Source organism: Periplaneta americana, chromosome 14, assembly GCF_040183065.1.
Source record: "Periplaneta americana isolate PAMFEO1 chromosome 14, P.americana_PAMFEO1_priV1, whole genome shotgun sequence".
NCBI classification, from domain to species: Eukaryota; Metazoa; Arthropoda; class Insecta; order Blattodea; family Blattidae; genus Periplaneta; species Periplaneta americana.
In genome coordinates this window covers 102,270,081-102,295,051 of record NC_091130.1, presented here as the reverse complement: position 1 = coordinate 102,295,051, position 24,971 = coordinate 102,270,081, and the positions used below count along the sequence as shown (strand labels likewise).

The window sequence follows — 24,971 nt, the reverse complement described above, 5'->3', positions numbered from 1 at the left end:
GAACGAGTTCCTACCACGGAGGGGCGTTATTGGTGGGGTTCCCATCCATGTAGCATTGAGATGTTCCAGTTATCCTCCTGTTGCTCCGTCGCCAGAACCTCGTTTGTGGAAGCAGGATGTACAACGAGGAAGGGAGGATAGCATTAAGTTAGGGGAGGCTGTAGTTATCCGCATCGCTACACCTTTCACCCTACGTTCAAAATCAGTTTTCTTATTCCCTATCTTCAATACAATGGGTGGCACGAACAACTAAGGACAAGAAACACTTCTTGTAGTTCTGTTTTTGGAACATTTCATTGGCAGTTTGCAATACTTCTTAGATACAGCGAATATCATCGAAATATCCTTCTTACTGAGGCAACTTTAGTTTAGGAATTAGACGATTTTTGCAGGAGAAAAGTTCTAGCAGTTGTATATTGGTAAGCCTCTTAGGTCTATATGGTGATAATCGATTTTCAAATCTTAGTCATATCTAATGATAGAATAATTCCTTCGTAAACAAGATATCAGAATAAGTATGACGCGAGTTATCATGCATGACGTCAGGAGCTACAGCTCAAGTGTTTTCTTACCTGATCAGAGTAGTAGTTAGACCTACTGAGTGAAGTTAATTATCTTAAATGTAGTGGAGTTTTATTAAGATCGATAAGCAACATCACTTATTTTCAAATTGAATGTGCTTATACAGGAATGTGGAAGTCTACATTTTACAGAAAAAGCGAAAAAGAAAAAATACTATGCAAATCTGTTCACCTTAAGACTTCATTTAAAATAGAAAAAAGAATTTGGGACGGAAGAAAGGATGTTTTTTTTCGCTACCTTATCCAAATCTGCACTCAATGGTTATACTTATATTTTGTCCCGTGTCCCGTGCCCATTCATGCTAATTTGACAGCTATAACAACGTTAAATGTAACAAAAACAAACAGTGTTACATACCTAAAGAACTACTTGACATATAGACACCAAATATGAAGGGAATCGATCATTTACACATTTACAACAGAGTTACAGCGCAAAGAAAACGGCAGAGTCGCGGCACTTGCTGAATAAGAATGCTGGTTGGCGAAATGTGGCATGTTAGCGGCTTCTTATCTCACTCTGCAGCCAACTCCACTGATTGAGATCATGAATTGAGGGTTACTCAATTATATAGGAAAAATAATTTAAGGGTTTTATTTCATTTTTTGACATATCATTTTTCTACTTTTGTCCTCCTAAATATGGATTTTGGACCACTATGCGGCGGCGTGGTGTCGGAATCTCTCCTACGACAATTCGCGGGATATCACATTCATAAAAAACAGACAATGAATTTCGTTCAATACGATACTGAAGTTGTGCATGCATTTCCATTTCGCTATTAGAAAAGTAAAGCGTCTGTATCCAAGTCATTGGCACGCTCAAAGACCGCTGCATGAATTTGTCATAATAATAATAATAATAATAATAATAATAATAATAATAATAATAATAATATATAGATACATAAAAACGCTACATGAAAGTACCCCGAAAGAGCAAAGCTCGTGTTAGGGGACAGTTCCGTTTTATAGAAAGACTTGAAAATGACATACTATTTTACATTGTTCACCAAACATAGCTATTTTTTCTAAATTAATATTTAAGATTCTGATTAGGCCTACACAGGTTATACATACCGGTAATTCACAAAAATAGAAATCTCTACTGTTTCTAAAATAAAACTTAAAATTCTTGCACTAAGATCACATTTTTAAGAAGAGTAGATAGAAACATACATAAATATACATACTTTGTACACAAAATACTTAAGAAGAAAGGTCACATAAAGATGATAATAATAAAGTTAGTAATAATAATACTAGTAATAAATGAGTGAAAAAAGAGACGATGTTGAGATTGGTGATGGATTAATATTAACTTATTATTAGTAGTTAATTAGTACATGTCATGTTGATATAGTAACCAAGATAAGATAGACAAAAATATACTTAGGATATAAATAAACTTGTTTTACAATACGTGGTACATATAAAACAGGGAAGTCTGTCATATACATCTTTTTAATTCTGGATCTGAAAATTTCATTGCCTAAAGTAGTCAGTTCTGGACCAAATTTTATTATCGAATTATATAGACGTGGACCATAATTTGTACTGTGTAGTAAAGCAGCAGATGTGAAACATTTAGGTTCAACTAATTTAAGAATTTCATTTCGTCTTGTATTATGATCATGTGGCTGAGCTACAAGTTTCATTCTAATATTCTTAATGTTTCCATTATTGTGCTCGGCATTACGTACCGGCTGAATTATATTCTCAGAAAGAACATGGTACCGGTACCCAGTTTTTAAACACTAATTACTAATGTAAAATTACAATTCAAAAGACATAGATTTCAACAGTAAATATTCTGATAATTTTAAATTAGGAAAAGGATATTGAACCAAGCTATGTCTTCACAAATAAATGTGTTTTTCAGTATTGCAATAATTGGTTCTTACTGTATACCATTTATGAAGTCCATAGAACAAATGTCCCACATGAAAGAATAGTAAACAGTGTGTGGTTTATCGCGTCCTTTGATTCTGCAGTGGATTTAGAGAGATAAGAGTTGGGATTCCAGTAAATAAACTTCTTTTATTGTTTGATTGGAGTGAAGAGGGAAGGCGTACAGCTCTACAATTCGAAGAATGAGTACGTCGTAAAAGGTCTTCTGAGAACCAGTAAAGTTAGCTACTATTTCCACTACAAAGGTAGTCTATGAAATGACAGATGCTGGAACAAATTAATGTTTTCTTTTCCTCTGTCAACGTCTGTGCGCTTTTCAATACTTAATACGATCTCTTAAGTTCCAAGACGCACAGAGAGGTGATTCCTATTGCGGCAGTACGGCTTTCAGTTTTTTTTTTCTGAAACGGAATCAATGAACGCTATATAACTTGTTTTTATACAATACACTTTCAGCGTTTCTTCATTGGTTTAGTCTATTATCACTTAATGAGATTGGATATTGATGTCTGTGCGATTAAATGATTCCAATACAAAAGTTTAGTTTAATATTGCTAGGCTTTTAGTGCTCTGAGTGGAATGAAAAAGCCTATGATTATACAGGCTGATTCACGAAGATTGTGAAATAAGCTAGGATGTGATTTCTGGCATTATTCTGATGAAAAAAGATCATAGAAACATATGTCATATGTATTTTTTTAAATTAAGTGAGTTATGATTTCCTGAATGTTAAATATAAACATATATATTATGAAGGTTTAAGCATTTAAATTATTTACAATGTTACTGGGTGTATTATAAATGCAGTAAAGAACATTCATGTTATTTTCACCTGAAAAATCTGTATTAAAGCCGGTTTTCAAAGACCCCACCTTCTGCAGCAATACACGTAGCCGCCCGAGTGTGAACTGCGCGCGCCGCATTCCCTAACTTCCGTTGTTCGGATGCTAGGTAGATATGTTGTACCGGTGTTGAGTTACCTCTAACCGTGACCCTGATGTCACGAGATTTTGTATCGCTGTATCAGCTGTACTGAAACACATACAGCTCCAGACGTCCAGAGAGAGAGAGAGAGAGAGAGAGAGTTCACAAGAATGCGTGTTACGGAAGAAAGAAATGTAATTTTATCCGAAACTATTCAAAATCGGACTCATGTATATATTATGAACTTTTTTCATCAGAATGACGTCAGAAATCATATCCTTGAATATTGTACAATCTTCCGTGAATCACTCTGTATAATAAACTATTCTGAATTCAGTGGTGTAAAAGACAACTAATTAGTTTAGTATTAAAGTGCTAAAGAAAGGTCCTAATTGATAACCCGTTTTCCCACTTTTCTAAATGTACCTCATTCTTCAGGTGAACATGAATTACTACAATCTTCACTTATATACCTTAAGTTACGTAGTAATGTATATTGTAAATTGTAAAAAAAAAATTTAGTTAAATATTTCACCCTTTGTGAAACAGACAAAAATATTAAACTCTGACTGATGAACTTCACAACTTCTTTACCGTGTTAATTTTTTAGGAAATTATCTGGCTGACTAGTTTGGAAGTGTTATACTTCATTGTCCAATGCCCGACACTTCGAAAATAGTCAACTAGGTAATATCCTAAAAAGCTAACACAGTAAAGAAGTTGTGAAGTTCATGAGTAATTATTGGGTTCGTGCATAATTTCATAGCGTTTTTGTTTCGCGTGTTGGTACTCCGGTTGCTATGGTTTTATATATTTTTAATATTTAACCTGGTAGAGATAAGGCTGTCAGGCCTTCTCTGCCCCTCTACCACCTCGACCAGTGGATTACAACTACAGTATGAAGAATAAAATTACAATTAATATTAAATTTAAAATTACAATAAGAATCAAAGTACGTGAAGATTACCCGCTTAATGAGAGCTAGACAATTTATTATAGAAGTTAAGAACAAAGAATATATATTTTTTGTATTTACTGAATTACAAATTAAACCTAGAATAATAAAAATGTATACCGATGAAATTACTGGATATTAAAATATTTTGTGATAGATTAAGAGAACTATTTACAAGAAACCATGTCTGAACGAGTCTCAATTACTAACCAAGTGCCTAGTAAGTTTGCGTTTCAATTCAATTTTATTTCAACAGTACCTGATGCTAGAAGGTAGTGAATTCCAGAGTCTTGGCACGGTTATTGTGAAACTGGACGAGTATGAGGAAGTGCGATGGGGTGGTATTGTTAGTATTGTTTCATGATGAGAGCGTGTGTTCAGATTATGGTGGGAAGAAAGTCAGTGAAGGGAGACGACAAGTACGAAGGAAAAGAAGAGTTAAAATTTCGAAGCGAAGGAGGAGTAAATGTAAATTACTTTTCTTATTTAGTTTAAGCCAACTTATTCCTTCCAGCGATGGGGTAATATTTATTTATATATTTATTGATTATTGATTGATTGATTTATATATTTATTGATTCATTGATTTATTTATTTATTGATTTATTGATTGATTGATTTAATTATTTATTGATTTATTGATTGACTTATTTACATATTTACGTACTTACTTACTTACTTATATATATATATATATATATATATATATATATATATATTATTTATTTATTTAAATCCACCACGAACAGAAGCAGGCTTCCAATTACAGGTGGCTTACATAAGTATATACACAAAATACATAATAAGACAAAAAACAACAAAACAAAGAACACAAACGAAAGAAAGAAAATACATAACGATAATAGATGCTAGAATATAATATTACAATTCATATAGTGCCAAATGTCAATATAATGATGCAAAATTATTTAAACACTAGAGTAAAAACATTATAATACACTTCTTCATCAGTTAAATATCTAAGGAAATACAATTATTTTTAAAATTGTATGAAATGTTTCAATTGTTAAACTGAAATCCAATTGAGAATCACAGTTTAAAGACAGAGAGTTGTAAGTATTACACATAACAAACAATGGAGAGTTCTTGAAGAAAACAGTTCTAGGAATAGGAATAATAAAAGGTTGCCTATGACGTAATTCTGTTCTTTTTACATTGAACTGAAGGAATTTAAGAAAATCACAGTTATTCAATATACCGTTAAGAGTCTTATAGAGTAAAATTTGGCTATTTATTAATCGTCGAGATTTTAAAGTTTTATAATTAAATTAAAAAAGCAACTGATTATATGAAATATGCTTGTCATAAGACGACACGTGATGTTTTTTAAAATATAAATAATGTAAAAATCTTTTCTGTATCCTTTCTATTTGCATCTGATGGGACTGGAACTTAGGTGACCATATTACAGACGCATACTCTAGCTTACTTCTAACTAGAGTTTTATATAGTGTATCAATAGTATTTATATTTTTTAATTCTTTTGTATATCTGATTATAAATCCTAATTTTCTATATGCATCATTACCACGTGATTTAAGTGCATTTTAAAATATACTTTGTGTGTAAAATAAATACCCAAATCCTTAAATGATTCTACTCTAGGTAACTTCACACCATTAATTTCATTCGAATTTTGAGCAACTGTCTTATTTTTAGAATATGTCATAAAACAACATTTATTAATCTAAATGAGGGGTTGGAAAGCAATGGTGGATTGTTAATGTTTAGGTGAGGGGTTTGGACTTTTTCCATTGCTGGTTGTCACAATCAAAAAATTAAGACACAACGTTTCGAAGGGTGGTTCTCTCTTCGTCTTCAGGTGGCAGGAAGGAGAGAAGAGAAAAAACCTATTGTTGGGATCGTTACATACAGCTATTCTGTATGACTGATAGCAGAGAAGAGAAAAAACCTATTGTTGGGATCGTTACATACAGCTATTCTTTATGACTGATAGCTGTACGTAACGATCCCAACAATAGGTTTTTTTTCTCTTCTCTCCTTCCTTCCACCTGAAGACGAAGGGAGAACCACCCTTCGAAACGTTGTGTCTTAATTTTTTGATTGCGACAACCAGCAATGAAAAAGTCCAAACCCCTCACCTAAACATTGACATTTATTAAGATTTAACAGAAGAAAATTATCGATACTCCATCTATATAGTCTGTCCAAATCATGCTGTAGATAAAAAACGTCTTGTTGTTTGTCAATGACTTTGTACAATTTAACATCATCAGCATATAGTAAACATTTAGTGTGCAAAATCTGTTTAGGTAAGTCATTGATATAAAGTAAAAAGAACAAGGGACCAAGATTAGATCCTTGGGGTACACCTGAAGTTACTGTGAATGGTTTTATATGATCATATTTACTATCATTGCTTACAAAACGTACACACTAATTATGAGCACGTTGAAAATTCGTTTGATTGTCGCTGGAAGAAGGGAAGTTAAGAGCTGACGAGATGGCTTGGAACGTATGAGGGGCAGGTGCTGTTACTGTTATCTTATCTGCGAGTGTGACTCTTGCCACACACCTGTGTATGAACCATGCCCAATGCATTTTAATTCAGTAAGCTGCTTTTTTTTTTTGTAAGAGTCGTTATGTTAATTACACCACCACGTGAGAGTAAATAAGCAGAAAGTATACATTGCACAATATTACATTAACACATTTTTATAATAGCATCACAACATTAATTTTAATCTTGTAATAAGTCTATATTTTTTGAATGCGTAATAGTACAAGTTCTTTTCACATTGCCCACGCCTATACATTACTAGGTTACCGTTAATTGATCCTTGACATTGGCCAACTCGTCTGCTCGTAACTGTACGTGAAGCCCAGCCGATGCATTTGGAGTCCTGAGATGTTATGCCGTTTTGGCAGAGGGGAGGGATAACTTGAACTTTAGATTTGAACTGCTTTTGCTATTTTGAGCATTCTCTTTGTGTTCAGTCTCAGAGCTTATCGAAATGAATGTATTTTTCAAATCTTTCTCATAATTCGTTCCACTTTCAAATCAATTGATTATCCATCAAATTTGATTTCCGATCCTAATGTTTTTCAAATTGGACAAATAATATATAAATATGAATCATTAAAATAATATAATAAAACTGTCAAATATATAAAGGAAAGCCTCATGTTTAATCTACTTGACATTTGGTATGTTCTTTTAAATGTTTCACAACCACTGGAGTAATTTAAAGCCAGAGTTATAGACCAAGGTTATGCAACTCAGCCCAGACCTGAATAATTTTAATTTTGATAAATTGAAGAATATAATTTAGAAAATTGTTTAGTAGTCATGTATTTTTTCTCTTTTTAATTTTTCTCAATTTTATTATATTTATTGATTGGAACTTATATCCTGTTGTTGATCAGATTCTCTTTTTTATCTCGATAATTCTTGTTTTGTAATCATGGTATTTTAGTTTGTAATTTTATCGAATATTTACTATATTGTACTTCAGTAAAACAAATTATTATTTTGTCCCAGAACACGAGCTTGCTGAGACGAATGTGCGCCATATTTATTCTTTGCAATCATGTTGTATTAAAGTATGTAGTAATAATATACTAATTTCAATTTTTTTACAATTTATTTGATTCCACGTAGCCCAAAAGGGTGCATTATGATATTTTTGAACTTCATGTCAACTTTTTTCAATCGTTTTGTTTTCTAATCCAGACCTCACTACCTCAAACCAGAGTTTCATTCTAAATTATTTTCAAGCTTGTTATACCTACTATTTGAGTAATTTGTTTATATTTCTATGAACATCCCGTTCATTTTCATATCAACGGGCACGCAATTAAATTGATGATATTGCTCCAAGCATTTGGTATTTATTTTCATTTTGTTGTGTATTGAACTGTGACCCAGATGTTCCAGTGTTTTCAATGTGCCAAGTTAAATTCACATCATATTATTTATTTCATTCATTTATACTGCAGGAGTTAAGGCCTTAGGCCTTTTTTACATACCACCAGGTCACAAAATACACAAGCATTTGAAACATTTTGTAATGAAGGTATTTTCCGTGTAGATGTAGGCCTGCTTTGAGTTGATTTTTAAGTGCATCATTTGCATAAAAGGGTGGACCACCAGCGTGCTCTAGGAAGGCGAGCAGGACTGATTACTTGGCTGTTCATATTCCTCAACTACAAGCCATCAATCAGGTAATCCCATAGCGACTGCTCGGCCTCATCTCTCCAAATACCGTCTCACTATCAGCAAATTTTTAGGAATTCCAGTTTTGTAATTATCGCCTGTACACGCTCCCTTGATATGCAATACTATTTAACACGTGTTCCTGCGTTACGAGCCGATTCGCTTTAATTACTTCATTGACACGATTCCGATGAGCGTCATCAGTTGCAGTTCGTGGTCTTCCACTGCGTCCTTTGTCATACAAGTGGAGAGTTGCACCAGGTTCATTACGAGCACGAGCAGACCAACATCGCACAGTTACTGATGTCGACATATTGATCGCGATAAACACCATTCAATCTCGGATGAATGTCTTTCGGGGGGTACATTTTCTGCTGTGTATACTCGATCACAGCAAGCTGCTTCAGACGCAACGACATACTGCTGGTACATGCCGCCATGTTTCGAGCTGTAACTCAGAGCTCTCTACTGGCAGAGAAACTAAACTTGCGCCATTGAAACTAGAAAGTTCATTGAGTACAATGTATTACCACTAATATATCTAACTATATTCACAGCAACAAAAGAAGTAGGAGGCATTATTTTTCAGCACGTCCTCGTATGTATATTTTGTTTTGTTTTGTGAGAATGAATTTCCAATACAAGGCAGGAAGTGAAATATTCCTGCAGATTCAAAGGGACGGTAGAGAACATTGAAATGAATAAAAAAGCTGTATTACGTTTTCGTGATTTAATGCACGGCTAACTAAAACATAAATTTGGAAATTTCTGCAGCATGGCAACATAGCCGACCGGGATTCGAACCCGGGCCACCTGGTTTCGCGGCCAGACGCGCTGACCGTTACTCCACAGGTGTGGACGCTAATATATATAAGAAAAGAATTGCATTAATGGAAAATAAGAATGCTGCAGACATGCATTGAACGTCACAAACAAAATTGAACGGCAAAATTGACTTTTCCAGAGAGTTGTGTAAAATTCAAGAAAATCAAAAAGAAGTCTTACTGCAAGGCATTTTCAAATGTTCAAAATTTGAAGTTCTATTAGTACACAAACAACAGTATTTTCATGGTACAATCATTTATAGAATGTAGGGAAAGGAAAAAAACAATTATTCATATATTGTTCTTTAAATATGTAGATATTTACAGCTCGATTCAACGTTATTGGCCCCTGTCCTTGGTTGTTTGTCTAGTGAGCGAGCTGCGTTACGTCATTAAGAAAGAAATTTAATCACAAGTGTGTATAGGAGGGGAGGAGGTAAGAGGAAGAATGAAAATAATATCTATCCTCGTAGTTGAGGAACATTCATGTCAAGATAATGTAAGTAATCATGACATTGTTTAGTCAACAGACGTAGTGGTTAGTACCGGGACGTGTGGAAGAATATTGTGTTTCACGACGGAGTGTACCGTGACATGATAAGAAGGAAGTGTTAGGTGTTATGACTGTGCGGCCTGACCTGTGTGACCCAGCCCGCCAGTAGTGATGAGTAAATCGCTCTTAATCTGACTACTGTGAGGAGCTCACGAGATCAGCCCTGGTTTGAATGTGGAGTAATTCCAATCCTATACGCAGGCAACACCCAGCGTAACGCCACTCTTGTTCCCAGAAAACAACATAATGACAACTACTAACTACATTACAATAACTAACCAATGTGAAAACATTCGATCAACTTTTAAAATATAAACTAACAATTTCAACTTATACAACACATCCACTCAGAGCTAGTCTCAAACTATCTGACATTTTCAGCCACAGTATAATTAAACGTTGTGTGCTGACAGTGATGTTATCTATTTAGTGTCATAAGGGTAATAATCATAACAACTTATGTTATCTTCGGTCAATTCTAGGAAGAGCGGTGCTCCATCTATCAATACCTCTCCGCACCTCACCTAATTAAAATACACCTCGCAGAGACTTTCTCGTAAGCTCCCCACAGTACTTACTTTTTGCAGGTGCCAAAATCCCTGATCAAGCTGTAAGTTATGTAGACATTTAATGTTATTTCAAGTTATGTATCCTTACAGGGACGTGCAACTTAACCTTGACTACATAGTTTAGGAACAACTTGTAGACTGCGTAAGTAGTATGTAATTGTTGCCTCTTAGAACTGTTCGTGCACACAGCCGGTAGTCCACCGGTACATACACACCTTTGTTTATATGACCGTCTGCTCATGTCACGCGACCAAATTCTAGTAAACGTACTATTAACCTTACGTCCACGGGACCGAAACCGCCAGGTTTGGTGATTAGTATTACTTCATAAGCTACTGAAATTCATTCACTGTATATATTACTCCCGTGTATTAATTCATTTAGCATCACCTATTCATCACCATTAATAATTTTCTTGTATTATTTACCTCGCGGTTAGCAATCCACGTTCGTCGAATACAATATGGTTTCATTTCACGTCCTATACACACACACAAATATATATATATAGCTAAATTGGCTTGTATTCTTCATATGCATGATCGATTAATGAATTTGCCTTTTTTGTATTATTTAGCTGAAATATTGAATTACTTCTCAAGTTCTGGAATCTTGTCCTCTTGGAGAAACGTTGCGACATCATCGCACAAGCATGGATGAATATATAATAGGATGCGAAACTGAGGTCAGCACCATCTGACGGAAGGGGGTTCAAATAAGATCATCAGCGCCCGGCGTCGTGGGTGGTGAACATTAGAACTACGTGTTGGGTAGATTACCCAGAGTTCTCTATTTATCTGTTCGTTCGAGACGAACAGACGATGCTCGAGAAGACAACATGGCAGCCAGAACCTTGCTAATAAGTGGACATAAAGTGTTAATAATTGTGTGTAGAAGCAGTGTATGTTAAACATTGATGTTTATGGACGTTGTAAAAATAGTGTTGTTGAATGATTGTAAAGTAATAGTAATATAATAAATTGAACCACCTAAATAGTTTTTGTAGACTTTTCCATTGCGCTGTGCACTAAATACCCGAAGAATACAATCCCAATTATCTAACATTTGCTTTAATTTCTGTCTCTGTTTGGTTATATTTTAATTGGGTAGTGTGCAATAGATCATCTCTTTTACCTTCCTGTTGGTTACGGTAAGAATTTTCAGTGGAAAATGGTGTCAGAAATAAAAATGTAAATGTTTTATTTTAAATTGGGTTAGTTAAGAATATCGTTGAGGGTGGGAGGGAAGGAATATTTTCTACATAGTTTAACATTTTCATCACCAAGTCTAAATGCATGGAGTAATTACTTGTTGTTTTCTCTACTTGGTGCGCTGCTAGATGTAATAAGTTCTCCACCGTCCAACAGATGGCAGCAAGATCAGTTTCTACATTAGTGCCTCTAGTATGTATTACGTGGAACTCAGTAAGTATCGCATCTTATTATATAGTCATCCATGGCACAAGAAGCTTAATAACCAATGCTCTCCGTGAGAAAGGTCTCACGGTGTATGAGAAAGTCCATGGGATTGTCGAAAACGGTAGCACCAGAGGTATTGACATGATAGCCATATCACCTGGCTCTTCTACCGCCATCATTATTGATCCTACCGTGCGGTTCGAGTCCCATGTTATTCAACCAGAAGACGTTAACGCTGAGAAGACTGGTATGTACACTCCAACTATCCCATACTACAAAGAAAAATTCAATCTGTTGAACATCACAGTTCAAGGCCTGCTCATCGGTGCAGGAGGTACCGGTACAGTCACACTCGTAACTCAGCTCTTCCTGAAGGATACAGGAACTTCCAAAGAGTTGATTGAACAGTTGGTGTTAGCCGGTTTGAAAGGGTCACTCGCCATATAAAGGAACCATGTATAGCAAACTGCAACTTAATTAATAGGCCCATGTCTGTGCATTTAAATTTTAAGAATAATTTTTTCTACATATTTTATTATATCTCGATTTTGTTTAATATTTAATTGCAATCGCATTTGTTAAATTCAATATACTTTATATTATACTTAATCAGTGTACTTCGTCTTATGGCAGACTATGAAATTCGTGGCAAGTTTGGAAGGAAAAAATATGTATTTTGTGTGATATATTTTCCTGTATATAGAAATACAGTACTTAATAAAATTATTTAATTCACGTCAGTGTAACCTGTTTTGCTTCTTTTTTATGTATTAGTTTCGAATTTATTAGTCTTATTTTTTTACAATATCTTCTGTCCAATAAGATTTACTACTAGTACATTATTGTAAAAATCGCATATAATATCTTTTCATTTTTAATTGTTGAATATTTCATGTTGTGTCCGTTTACATAAATTGATTTTTGCTTATTATTTTGGGAATTACACATTATTACTTTTTTGATGGCTAAAATAATTGACATTCTGAAACGTAATTGTCATCATCATCATTACCAACACCATCATCAACAAAATCATCCATTAAGTTACTAGATATCATGGTCAGTTTCAAAATTACATTTTGAGTCGTCGGATAAGCCGTAGTTTAAATATATAAATTACACAATGGCAGTCAAAAGCTTAACATAAACAGAATTTTTTATTTGAACTACGTAGTAGTATTAATGATACATGATTAACGTTTTCCACTACATTGAGCCATCTTTTGATCATGAGCTTCATGAATACATTGATGAAATATAATTATAAAGGGTGCAAATATACATATAAATACAGATTAATGATATCAGACATTAATCACATACTATACAATTTGACAACTCTATACAGTAAATTTTAAACTATATGTTTCAACTAACCTCTGATTGAGGTTCTGGCTGATATGTATATATACTATATTATCAGGCAGTACATCTCACTTGACGATATGTGTCAGAGGAAGGACAATTGTTTGTATGCATCTGAAGTCTGATTAGTGGAATATGTAGCTAATCGGCAACGTATGCAATGGAGGGGGAAAGGAACTGGCCGTCCTACTCCATTATCTCCTGGCCTAGTTGCCTCATAAGTGGTGCCTGATTGGTATCACTGGTGAGGTTCAGACCTGTCTTCGGACAGTTAACTAAACAAAAATGTTTCAACTGTCAACTTATTATATTTGATTAATGTCTAATATCAATCATCTGTATTAATAGGTCTATATTTGTACCTAGGTCTCTTTATAATTATACTCTTATTACATAAATGTAATCTTAAAGATCACCAAGGTTATTTTACTTCAAGATGGCTCAATGCAGCCGAAAACGTTCATCATGTATCATTAATACTACTATGTAGTTCAAATAAAACATTCTCTTCATGACAAAGTTTTCACAGCCATTGTGTAATTTGTATACATTATTGGTTTTGGCACATTAAATTTATTAACACTAATCTCACTAGAGGTTTTGATTTATCTAGAGAAAATCAAAACTCAAGTGGGATTTAATTGACTATTACACGATTAGGAGGAAGTATATAAAGATTAGAAGAAATAAAGCACTCTAATACAATAAAATATGAATTTACCTATTAAAATTCTATTTCACTAATCTTAGCTTCACCAAAAAGTTTGAACGAGCCGCCATTTTCATTTGACTATTTATGCAGTAAACAAATGACGATCGCAAAGCATGTATTATAGTACCGTAAAGAATTTTCAGTTTGAAATGTTGGCAAACAAAGAAACAAATGGTAGGGAGGTGATAATAAAGAAGAAAGTATATAAAGATTACAAGAAATAAAATACTCTTACTTACTTACTTATTTACTTACTTACTTACCTACAAATTTCTTTTAAGGAATCCGGAGTTTAATTGCCGTCCTCACTTAAGCCCGCCATCGGTCCGTATCATGTACAGGATTAATACTGTCTCTATCGTTATATCCCACCTTCTTCAAATTCATTTTAATATTATCCTCCCATCTACGCCTCGGCCTCCCCAAAGGTCATTTTCCCTCCGGCCTCCCAACTAACACTCTATAAGCATTTCTGGACTCGCCCATACGTGTCACATGCCCTGCCCATATCAAACGTCTGGATTTAATGATCCTAATTATGTCAGGTGAAGAATACAATGCGTGCAGTTCTGAGCTGAGTAACTTCATTCTCCTGTAACTTCATCCCTCTTAGCCCCAAATATTTTCCTAAGAACCTTATTCTCAGAGATCCTTAATCTCTTTTCCTCTCTCAAATTGAGAGTCCAAGCTTCACAACCATAGAGAACAACCGGTAATATAACTGTTTTATAAATTCTAACTTTCAGTATTTATGACAGCAGACTAGATGACAAAAGCTTCTCAACCAAATAATAACAGACATTACCGGTACCCATATTTATTTTGCGTTTAATTGCCTCCCGAGTGTCATTTATATATTTTGTTACTGTTGTCCGAAGAAATCTGAATTTCTCCACCTCTTCGAAGGATAAATCTCCAATTTTTATGTTTCCATTTCGTACAATATTATGGTCACGAGACATAACCATATACTTTGTATTTTCGGGATTTACTTCCAACCCTATCGCTTTACTTGCTTCAAGTAAAATTTCTGTTTTTTTCCCTAATCGTTTGTGGATTTTTTCCTAACATATTCTCGTCATCCGCACAGGCAAGAAGATGATATAACCCGTTCAATTCCAAACCCTGTCTGTTGTCCTGAACTTTCCTAATGACATATTCTAGATCGAAGTTAAAGAGTAAAGGTGATAGCCCATCTCCTTGCTTTAGCCCGCAGTGAATTGGAAAAGTATCAGATAGAAACTGGCCTATACGGGCTGCAACAAAATATATATGTTAATTGACTTACTAAAATTCTATTTCACTAATGTTTGCTTCACCAAAACGTTTAAACGGAGCCGCCATTTTCAGTTGACTATCTATGCGGGAAACAAATGACAATCGTAAAGCATGTTTTAAACTACCGTAAAAATTTTCAGGTTGAAATGTTGGCAAAGAAAGAAAGGAATACAAGGGAAGTAATAAAACGAAGAAATGCTAGGGAAATGATAAAAAGAGGCAAATGCTAGGGAAGTGGTAAAATTGTAGCCATAAAAAACCATGATTGGTTGAAACACGTCCTTTGATACTGTTTCATTGATCAAAAGTGGTATATTTTTTTTTTATTTAAGTAGGCTATTTTACGACGTTGTATCAACATTTCAGGTTATTTAGCGTCTGAATGAGATGAAGGTGAAATGAGTCCGGGGTCCAGCACCGAAAGTTATCCAGCATTTGGTGAAATTGGATTGAACTCAACCAGATAACTTGTCCCGACCGGGATTCGAACCCGGGCCACCTGGTTTTGCGGCCAGACGCGGTAGCCGTTACTGCACAGGTGTGGACTCAAAAGTAATATGACATAGTAAAAGTGTAATAATCATTGTAAAATATATTGTTTAATAATTATCAATTATTTACAAAAATTTTAAAGTTTCCTTTAATTTGTAGCGATTTTAACAATATGGTCTATTATGTAGAGCAATGGCCGTGAAATGTAGCTTTCCAACTTTAGCATCGCTTTTCTTCATGCATTCATATTTTCGAATTTATTTTTTGTCATATTTGTGGTAACTTCAATTAATTATAGAGAGGTGCCTCTTTGGTAAGAATTTCTCACAAACAAAATTTGTTTATCTTGGCACTAGCAGTTATCATTCCAGCCATTCAACCCTATCTCGCTACTTCTACAAACTCTTCCGAAGGTGGTGCATTTTGAATCGCGATGAAATCTTTAGCATGGCTTCATCCTTGAGGTAAATAAAGTTTTGGGTCTTAAATATATATAAATTAAAATAATCTTCGTACATTGCTCCAAGCACAATTCGCCGGTCATTTATCTTCAGCGTTGAATTTGGACACAGAATAATCTCTGCAGTTGAAAATGTTAAAGAAAATGTAATTCTTTCCCAGTGTCTACTCGTATCTGAATTATCAACGCTTACTTATCTATGTAGGGCAGGGTAGCGAGTGTGTCTTGCCATTTCTTGAGTGTAGCGAAGTACAGGACTGATGAAAGTGCTTAGCTCAACTGTCGTGGCCAATGATTAGGTGGAATAGCGCTACTTCAGCCATCCACAAATGGCATGAATGTACCCTTTTTTATGACTTTCGATACTATCTTTTCATTAATTTTATCATAATGAAAAGATTTAATAGAGTGACATGATATATTCTTACCAGATGTCGATGGTACAGTATAATGGTTTCTCTTTTTTGCTAGAACATCTCTCTCTCATCGTAGCCTTGAACACCATAATGTTCATAGAATCACTGTATTGTCGCTCTTTAATTTGTTGACAGATTTTAGGTATCGTAATATGGGGTAAATAGGGACGAAAGGCTGAATAGCCTCCTCAGTCCTGTTGTAGCGTATACTATACATAATTATATTTTAATTTTTTGCAGTATCTTGGATACTTTTGAATTTTTGAATAATTAAATTTGACAGAAATGAAGAGTATCACTTTTGCAACATTTCTATACCAGATTTAAAAGTTAGAATTAAAATTTTGGGGCATCAAGAGTCAAAATTGCCCCAAAATTTCATTTTCTGTGAAGACATGATTTGGGATTTTTGGAACCCCAGAATGATTATGTATATATATTTTTCAATTTAAAAACAAATATAAATTCGGGACTGAAGAGGATAGGTATGAATTTTTACTATTTTTTATTTGTTTGTGTCAAAGAATAAATATTATATTTAGTCTTTGGCAAAAAAAATAATAAAAATCCGTACGGTAACATTTTTTAAACAAGTTATTTTTAGGTCCTTTTGATTCAACTCCTTTTGAGTCTGAAAGTGTCATGGTTTTCATAAACCGACTGTATTGAATGTCGCATGTTTATATTTTATGACGATGGAGTTTCTTCCTTCATGAATTGCGACGTTTATTTACTGGTAAATAGAAAGTTATTATTATACACATAAACACATATATTTATGTATATATCAATGCAAATAAAACATTTCTCTGTTTCGGTAAGGATTCTGTAGTCTTCATACATACATTATACACATGTTGGGGCATGTAGTTGTAATTGCAGACGTGTTAGTATTCCATGTACAGTATTTTTCGCGCAAGTCGAGAATGCAATGAAAAGAAGACCTGTGTGCCGAGCTTGATTTGAATGCATAATAACTTAGTGTATAAGGTGAAGTGAGATATTTTATATAAATCTGTACGATATACACATTGAATGGCAAATAATTTCAAACAAGATATACTAGTTGCAAATGTGTCGTGAACTAATTGATTTAGTTGAAAACAGATGGTGCCCTTTGGAAAGCCACAAAAATTAAAAGTGTATGGAGTCAAGAACCATTGTATAACGATATGTGATAGAAACGCTAGAATTGGTTTTGCATGGATTGAGTTAGGAGTGTGGAAATTGAGAGGTTTTAGAGGTGATAAAGAAAATTACAGATGCATATTACATGGCGCAATAGAAACTATAAAGCATATATTGCTAACATGTGTCGAGACATGGAGTGAACGTAGTTTTATGAAAAGAGAATGGTTAAATTTTAGTAATGAAATTGTTTTACCCAAAATATCAAGAATTACAAATGAACAGATAATAGAATCTTTAGGAACATACCTTTGGAAAGTAAGAGAAAGCGAATGAGGGAAATAAATTCTTTAAAAGACAGGTAAAAATAAATTTTAAAATGTATGTGGGCATATAATGTAAGAAGACACAAAAATTGTATATTAATAATTGAGTGATAGCTATAAGATTGGAAGTCAATATTATACTGTCATTCAACATTGTAACGCACTGCAGCTAAAATAGGCAGGCAGGCAGGCAGGCAGGCAGGCAGACAGACAGACAGACAGACAGACAGACAGACAGACAGACAGACAGACAGATAGGATAGATAGATAGATAGATAGATAGATAGATAGATAGATAGATAGATAGATAGATAGATAGATAGATAGATAGATAGATAGATAGATAGATAGATAGATAGATAGATAGATAGATAGATAGATAGATAGATAGATAGATAGATAGATAGATAGATAGATAGATAGATAGATAGATAGATAGATAGATAGATAGATAGATAGATAGATAGATAGATAGATAGATAGATAGATAGATAGATAGATAGATAGATAGATAGATAGATAGATAGATAGATAGATAGATAGATAGATAGATAGATAGATAGATAGATAGATAGATAGATAGATAGATAGATAGATAGATAGATAGATAGATAGATAGATAGATAGATAGATAGATAGATAGATAGATAGATAGATAGATAGATAGATAGATAGATAGATAGATAGATAGATAGATAGATAGATAGATAGATAGATAGATAGATAGATAGATAGATAGATAGGATAGATAGATAGGATAGATAGATAGGATAGATAGATAGGATAGATAGATAGGATAGATAGATAGATAGATAGATAGATAGATAGATAGATAGATAGATAGATAGATAGATAGATAGATAGATAGATAGATAGATAGATAGATAGATAGATAGATAGATAGATAGATAGATAGATAGATAGATAGATAGATAGATAGATAGATAGATAGATAGATAGATAGATAGATAGATAGATAGATAGATAGATAGATAGATAGATAGATAGATAGATAGATAGATAGATAGATAGATAGATAGATAGATAGATAGATAGATAGATAGATAGATAGATAGATAGATAGATAGATAGATAGATAGATAGATAGATAGATAGATAGATAGATAGATAGATAGATAGATAGATAGATAGATAGATAGATAGATAGATAGATAGATAGATAGATAGATAGATAGATAGATAGATAGATAGACGGACGGACGGGTAAAAACAAGAAAGTAGATAAGAAGAAGGATATTTATTTTAGACCAGTCTTGGGGTCTCACGTAGGTCATGCAAAATAACAACGGTATTGTCAAAGTGTCTTTAGTCTAAATGGCTTATGACTATGTTTGAAACTTAGTTATATTGTAAGTTTGGGTTTCCGGGTTCTTGCCGCGTCGTCATTGTTTCTAGAAGCTGACGTCTCGACCATTCAATATAGGAGAAAAATCTAAAATTCGCAGCTTGTTCAAAGACGTTGTTCCTCAATGCTACTTTTGACTTTACACACTCTTCGGCATGAAATGCTATCACTTTATATTTCCTTGAGCATTTTCCTTATGAAAACCATTCAACACATTGTTATGTTATTATAATTTTCTTTGAAAATTTGCACTCAGTTTGGATATCATTCATTCACTGAAAACCTAGCTTTTTTCAATCTTTCCTATTTTCCGCCTTCCTCTCGGTTTCCTCATATGATCCATATATCTTAATGTTGTCTATCACCTGATATCTTCTTCTACCCCGAACTCTTTTGGATATCATAGTCTGATAATATAGCCAGAAATAAAGTATCATTATGATTTTCCTTTTAATGTTGTGTTTAACATGTTAATTCACTCATAAATTAAAATTAAAAATTTCGTCGAGATATAATATCTTAAATAAAATCGGCAACATGTTGCAGTCTTGTCGTACCCTTTGACTTGATTCGAATCTTTCCTCTGCATTCTATCCATATATCATCGTTCTGGAATTAATGTGTACCGTACCCTATATTATTTATTAACACAGTTAAATACTTTTCCAATAATTTTAAATATATAACTTATAGTTTTTATTACCGTCAAATTACTTATCAATTAAACATAACCATTCAAGCCATTAAATTATGACATAAAATGGAATTTATTACTGCATTACAAGAGACGAACGTTTTCACCATAAAAATGGCATCATCAGGTCTCGTAACAGCGAAAACACGTAATTAAATTTGAAAATTTAAAACACTAGGACATGTGTTGGGTTTCTGCCGAAAGACTTAGTTACGGCGGAGTAACCGCCATCATAGAGTCATGACAATGCTTGCTGACATCCTAAGAGAACAAGAATTAGAAGTCCATGAAGAAGTGCATTGTATCTCGGAAGATGATTCAACAAGACGAGCAGATATTGTTGTGATTGATAGAAAAAAGAATACAGGAAAAATACCGACCCGACTATCAGGTTTGAAAGAAATGCACAACAGCCAAAACTTATTGATGATGAAAAGAGAATCATCTATGAACCTTGCATTCCTTATTTTAGTATGCAGTATAACATCATGGCTAATCGTTGATCAGTACACGGACTTCTTTTTGGAGTTCGTGATACCATCTCCAAATACACCTATAACCTTTTGAAATCGAAGGGATTAACATTTTACAATATTGCGAAAATCGTTAGAGAAATTCTAAAGGACTCAATTCAAATTTTGCAATTTCATCTCTATTTCAAGTATTATGATTCACTTTAATTTTCTTTTCAAATCTATTATATGTATTTTCATTGTAAGCTTTTATATATATATATATTTGTTTTCTGGATCCTTGTGGTCACCCTTATTGAAGGGCATTTGGTTTTATTTTATAAATTCAATGTGTATTGGGCCTAATATGCCTTTGAAGTAATCTTAAAAGTTAATGTCGTTAATAAGGCAAGAAATAGGAGTAGGATACTTTTCTATACCCACATTTTACTTTTCATCATTCCATCAATTTTTTCTTATGTTTTAAATCAGTTATTTTCTCATTAAAAAAAAAACTCGAATCTGATAATAGTAAATATTGCATATGATTGTAATATTAAAGAATAATGAACTCTGTTTTACAAAATATGAGTCGTCCAACAATTTTTCTTTAAGAACTTAGGGTATATATTCTTAGTTTAGCATAGTTAATAAAGAATTGCAACACATGGAGACGTTACGCGTAGAACTATAATGATGATGATGATGATGATGATGATGATGATGATGATGATGATGGTGGTGGTGGTGGTGGTGGTGGCGGTGGTGGTGGTGGTGGTGGTGGTGGTGTTGAACATAGCAAAAGTAAGTAGAGTAAATATAGATTAAGATATCTATTCCATTGCTTTAATAAAGAAAAGGGTGGTTTTTATGGAGACGCAAAAGAAATGAGACGATGATTATGCAGTCTGCACATACCAAAGCGTACATGTGATGCCATCTGTTGAGTGGTGCGCAATAAAACTTGCAAGTGAATAAGGAACGAAAGTTGTCTAGCAGTAGGGGAGAGTCGGGTAGTATCGGACATCGGGTAATATCGGACAGTGCGTTTCTTTCATCTACCACACGATGATAGTACCTGACTGACATGGTTACGTTTCTGTGATGTCGCATAGAGAAACGTAACCATGTCATTCAGGTACTACCATATGGTGGTAGATGAAAGAAACGCACTGTCCGATACTACCCGATGTCCGACACTACCCGACTCTTCCCTAAGTAATTTCATAACAGAAAAATTGAATAAAATGTAGGGTAAACTAGGGTCTGTTGGACAGTCGGGCATGTTGGACATTCTGTACTTTAACGTGTTACCTCGCCACTTGTGGGCACCACATTCTGCTAGAAGTCACTGACTTCTAGCAGAATGTGGTGCCCACAAGTGGCGAGGTAACACGTTAAAGTACAGAGTGTCCTACATGCCCGACTGTCCAACAGACCCTAGTTTACCCTATATATTAAACATTAAAGAAATTCATATCCCTAAAGAAAAAAAACAATAAAGCAGAGATATTCATGCAATCATCTGAATTCTCTGAATCTCCTGTTACCATTCTTTTTTTATTATCGATTCCAACACAAATAAAAGGGCTCAATATTTTGAACTCCAAATTCTTTACCTTTCTTTTCTACCATTATTATTAGGCTATATCATTTTTCGTTATATTTTGCTTTCCCATCATCAATATTACTGTCATCACCATACACTTACTGATTAAAGCCCACAGAGAGAAAGTGATATAACTGTGTAGATTGAAGGCTTTAATAGAATGTATTAAAATAAATGAAAAATAATTATACGTTTTGAAATTAAGTGCATGTTAATTATAGACTATTACACTTTTACTATCTCATTCTACTTTTGATCAATAAAACGGTAAGAAAGGACATCTTTCATTCAATCATGGCTGTTTATCGCACAATTTTATCGCTTCCATAGCATTTGTTTAATTTTATCGCTTCCCTAGCATTTGTTTGTTTTTATGACTACCCTAGCGTTTGTTTCTTTGTTTGCCAACATTTCAAACTGAAAATTCTTTACGGTACTATGAAACATGTTTTGCGATCGTTATTTGTTTCCTGCATAAATAGTCGGCTGAAAAAGGAGGTTCCTTTCAACATTTTGGTGAAGATAACATTAGTGAAATAGAATTTTTGTGTAAGTGAATTTATATATATTTTATTGTATTAGAGTACTTTATTCCTTTTACTCTTTATATACAGTACTTTCTTCTGTTTTTATTACCTCCCTACCATTTTTTTCTTTGTTTGTCAGCGTTTCAAATTGCAAATTCTTTACGGTTCTATAAAATATGCTTTGCGATCGTCATTTGTTTCCTGCATAGATGTGACTGAAAATGGCCGTTCCGTTCAAACGTTTTAGTGAAGCTAACATCAGTGAAATAGAATTTCAGTAAGTCAATTAATATTCTATTGCATTAGAGTACATTATTTCTTCTAATCGTTTATATACATTCTTCTAATCTGTAATAGTCAATTAAATCCCACTCGAGTTTTGATTTTCTCTAGATAAATAAAAACCTCTAGTGAGATTACTGTTGATAATTACGCTGAATATCTACGTAGTTTGGTAATAGTGCGTCGCCCGCTAGCTCTCCTACGAAAAAACACATGCACTCGATCTGAATAGGAACTTTCTGTCCCTTAGTCATTGCGGTAGGGTTGTCAGACTTTCTAATGGCAGAAAGTAATTATTTATTTAATTTTCAAGAAAACATCCATTTCATTTAAATATTGCAAGAGGATAAATCACCCTTTTTCTGTTTCTCTAATAATAACAGTAATATCCAGAATCGTATGGATAGTTCTTATTTAGTAAAACAGCGTCAACATTTAGAGAAAATTTTGTTTCTGACAAAAGTATTCATTTCGGCCTAATATGGTATTGGAATTTTTATTGTACTCTAGCTTTGGAATAAGTTATTGAAAGGAAATCTGTAGAGTTATATTTATTTCTCTCTGTATAGGCTATGTACCTTGTTCCATCTTTCAGTAACTATCGAGTTCCTCCTTGTCAAAATGTTATTCTTAACTGCACATTTAAATGTAAATTAAAATTCTGAAACCTTATTTAAATTTTAAAGTTTTAATTTTATATCCAACACTAATAAACACTTACAAAAAATATTTTCTCAGCTTCAGTCCTTGTTTCATATAAAAGAATTTCTACCACTTAGTCTAAAAAATAATCTTATTCAGACCCTTGTAATACCCCATTTTGATTATTGCGATTCGTTGCTAACTAATGTAAGTTCATTCTTAGCTGAGAGACTACAATGTGTTCATAATGAGTGCATACGATTCATCTGCAATACTCGTACATTTGACCATATAACGCCTTCCCTCCAGTTATTTTCATGGGTGCGTCTGAAGGAACGAAGAACAATACATCCACTGTCTCTTCTACATATTTACAATCATGCATACTTCTACTCCGAATTATCTGTTATCACGCTTTCAATTTCTTACAACTCTTCGAAATCGGCATCAAGCATCTATACCTCATCATAGAACGTCTTTATACTCATCCTCCTATACTGTAGAAATACCTCGTCTCTGGAATTCCTTACCTAATGACGTCAGGGACTGCCGGAATTTATCACAATTCAAAATTAAATTGGAAAATTTTGTCTTATTTAATGCTTTTCAGGTATTGCTAGAAGTGTTGATTTATGTTTTTTACTCAAGATTAAAATCGCAAGTTTCTTGTTTATGTTAGTTAATTAGTTAGGATACATTTAATTACAATACTTAATCGCTCATATAAAGTTTCTGTGACTGAAACCTGTGTATATTTTCGTGTAGCTTTACTATGTTTACGGTGTGATATTTCTTTTTATTTATATTATTGTATGTGCATTTCTGATGGTGTGGAAGAGAAGGCCTGATGACCTTTACTACATCACAATAAGTAAATAAATAAATAAATAAATGAATAAATAAATAAATAAATAAGGGCAGAGTGTTGGCGCCCTCAGTCAAAGGTCCCGGATTCCATACCCGGTCCCAGAACAATTTTTCCCTTGAAATTATTCAAGTCAACTTTACAGGGAGTTATACCTGAAAGCCAGATTTGTATAATACAAGTCACTGTTCGTTAACGGAAAACCACAAAATTCAAGTCACACAGAGTTTGTGTTTTATCAGAGTTGGATTCTGGCGTCTTGTCAGCCCACTTTAGGTACCGGTATGTGGATATAAAGGGAAAAATTGAGTCGGTGTCGGCTACAATTCCTGGGTAGCTCAGTCGGTAGAGCTTTGGTGTGCTCAGCCAAAGGTCCGGGTTTCGATACACGGCCCCCGAACAATTTTTCCCTTGAAATTATCCA

General features: G+C 33.8%; 1 protein-coding gene across 1 annotated transcript in view; it reads left to right on the top strand.

The window, feature by feature from the left end:
- LOC138713610 (neuroligin-4, X-linked-like) overlaps positions 1-24,971 on the top strand; it is a 357,534-nt gene that overhangs the window by 71,798 nt on the left and 260,765 nt on the right. The gene's annotated exons all lie outside the window — the stretch shown is intronic.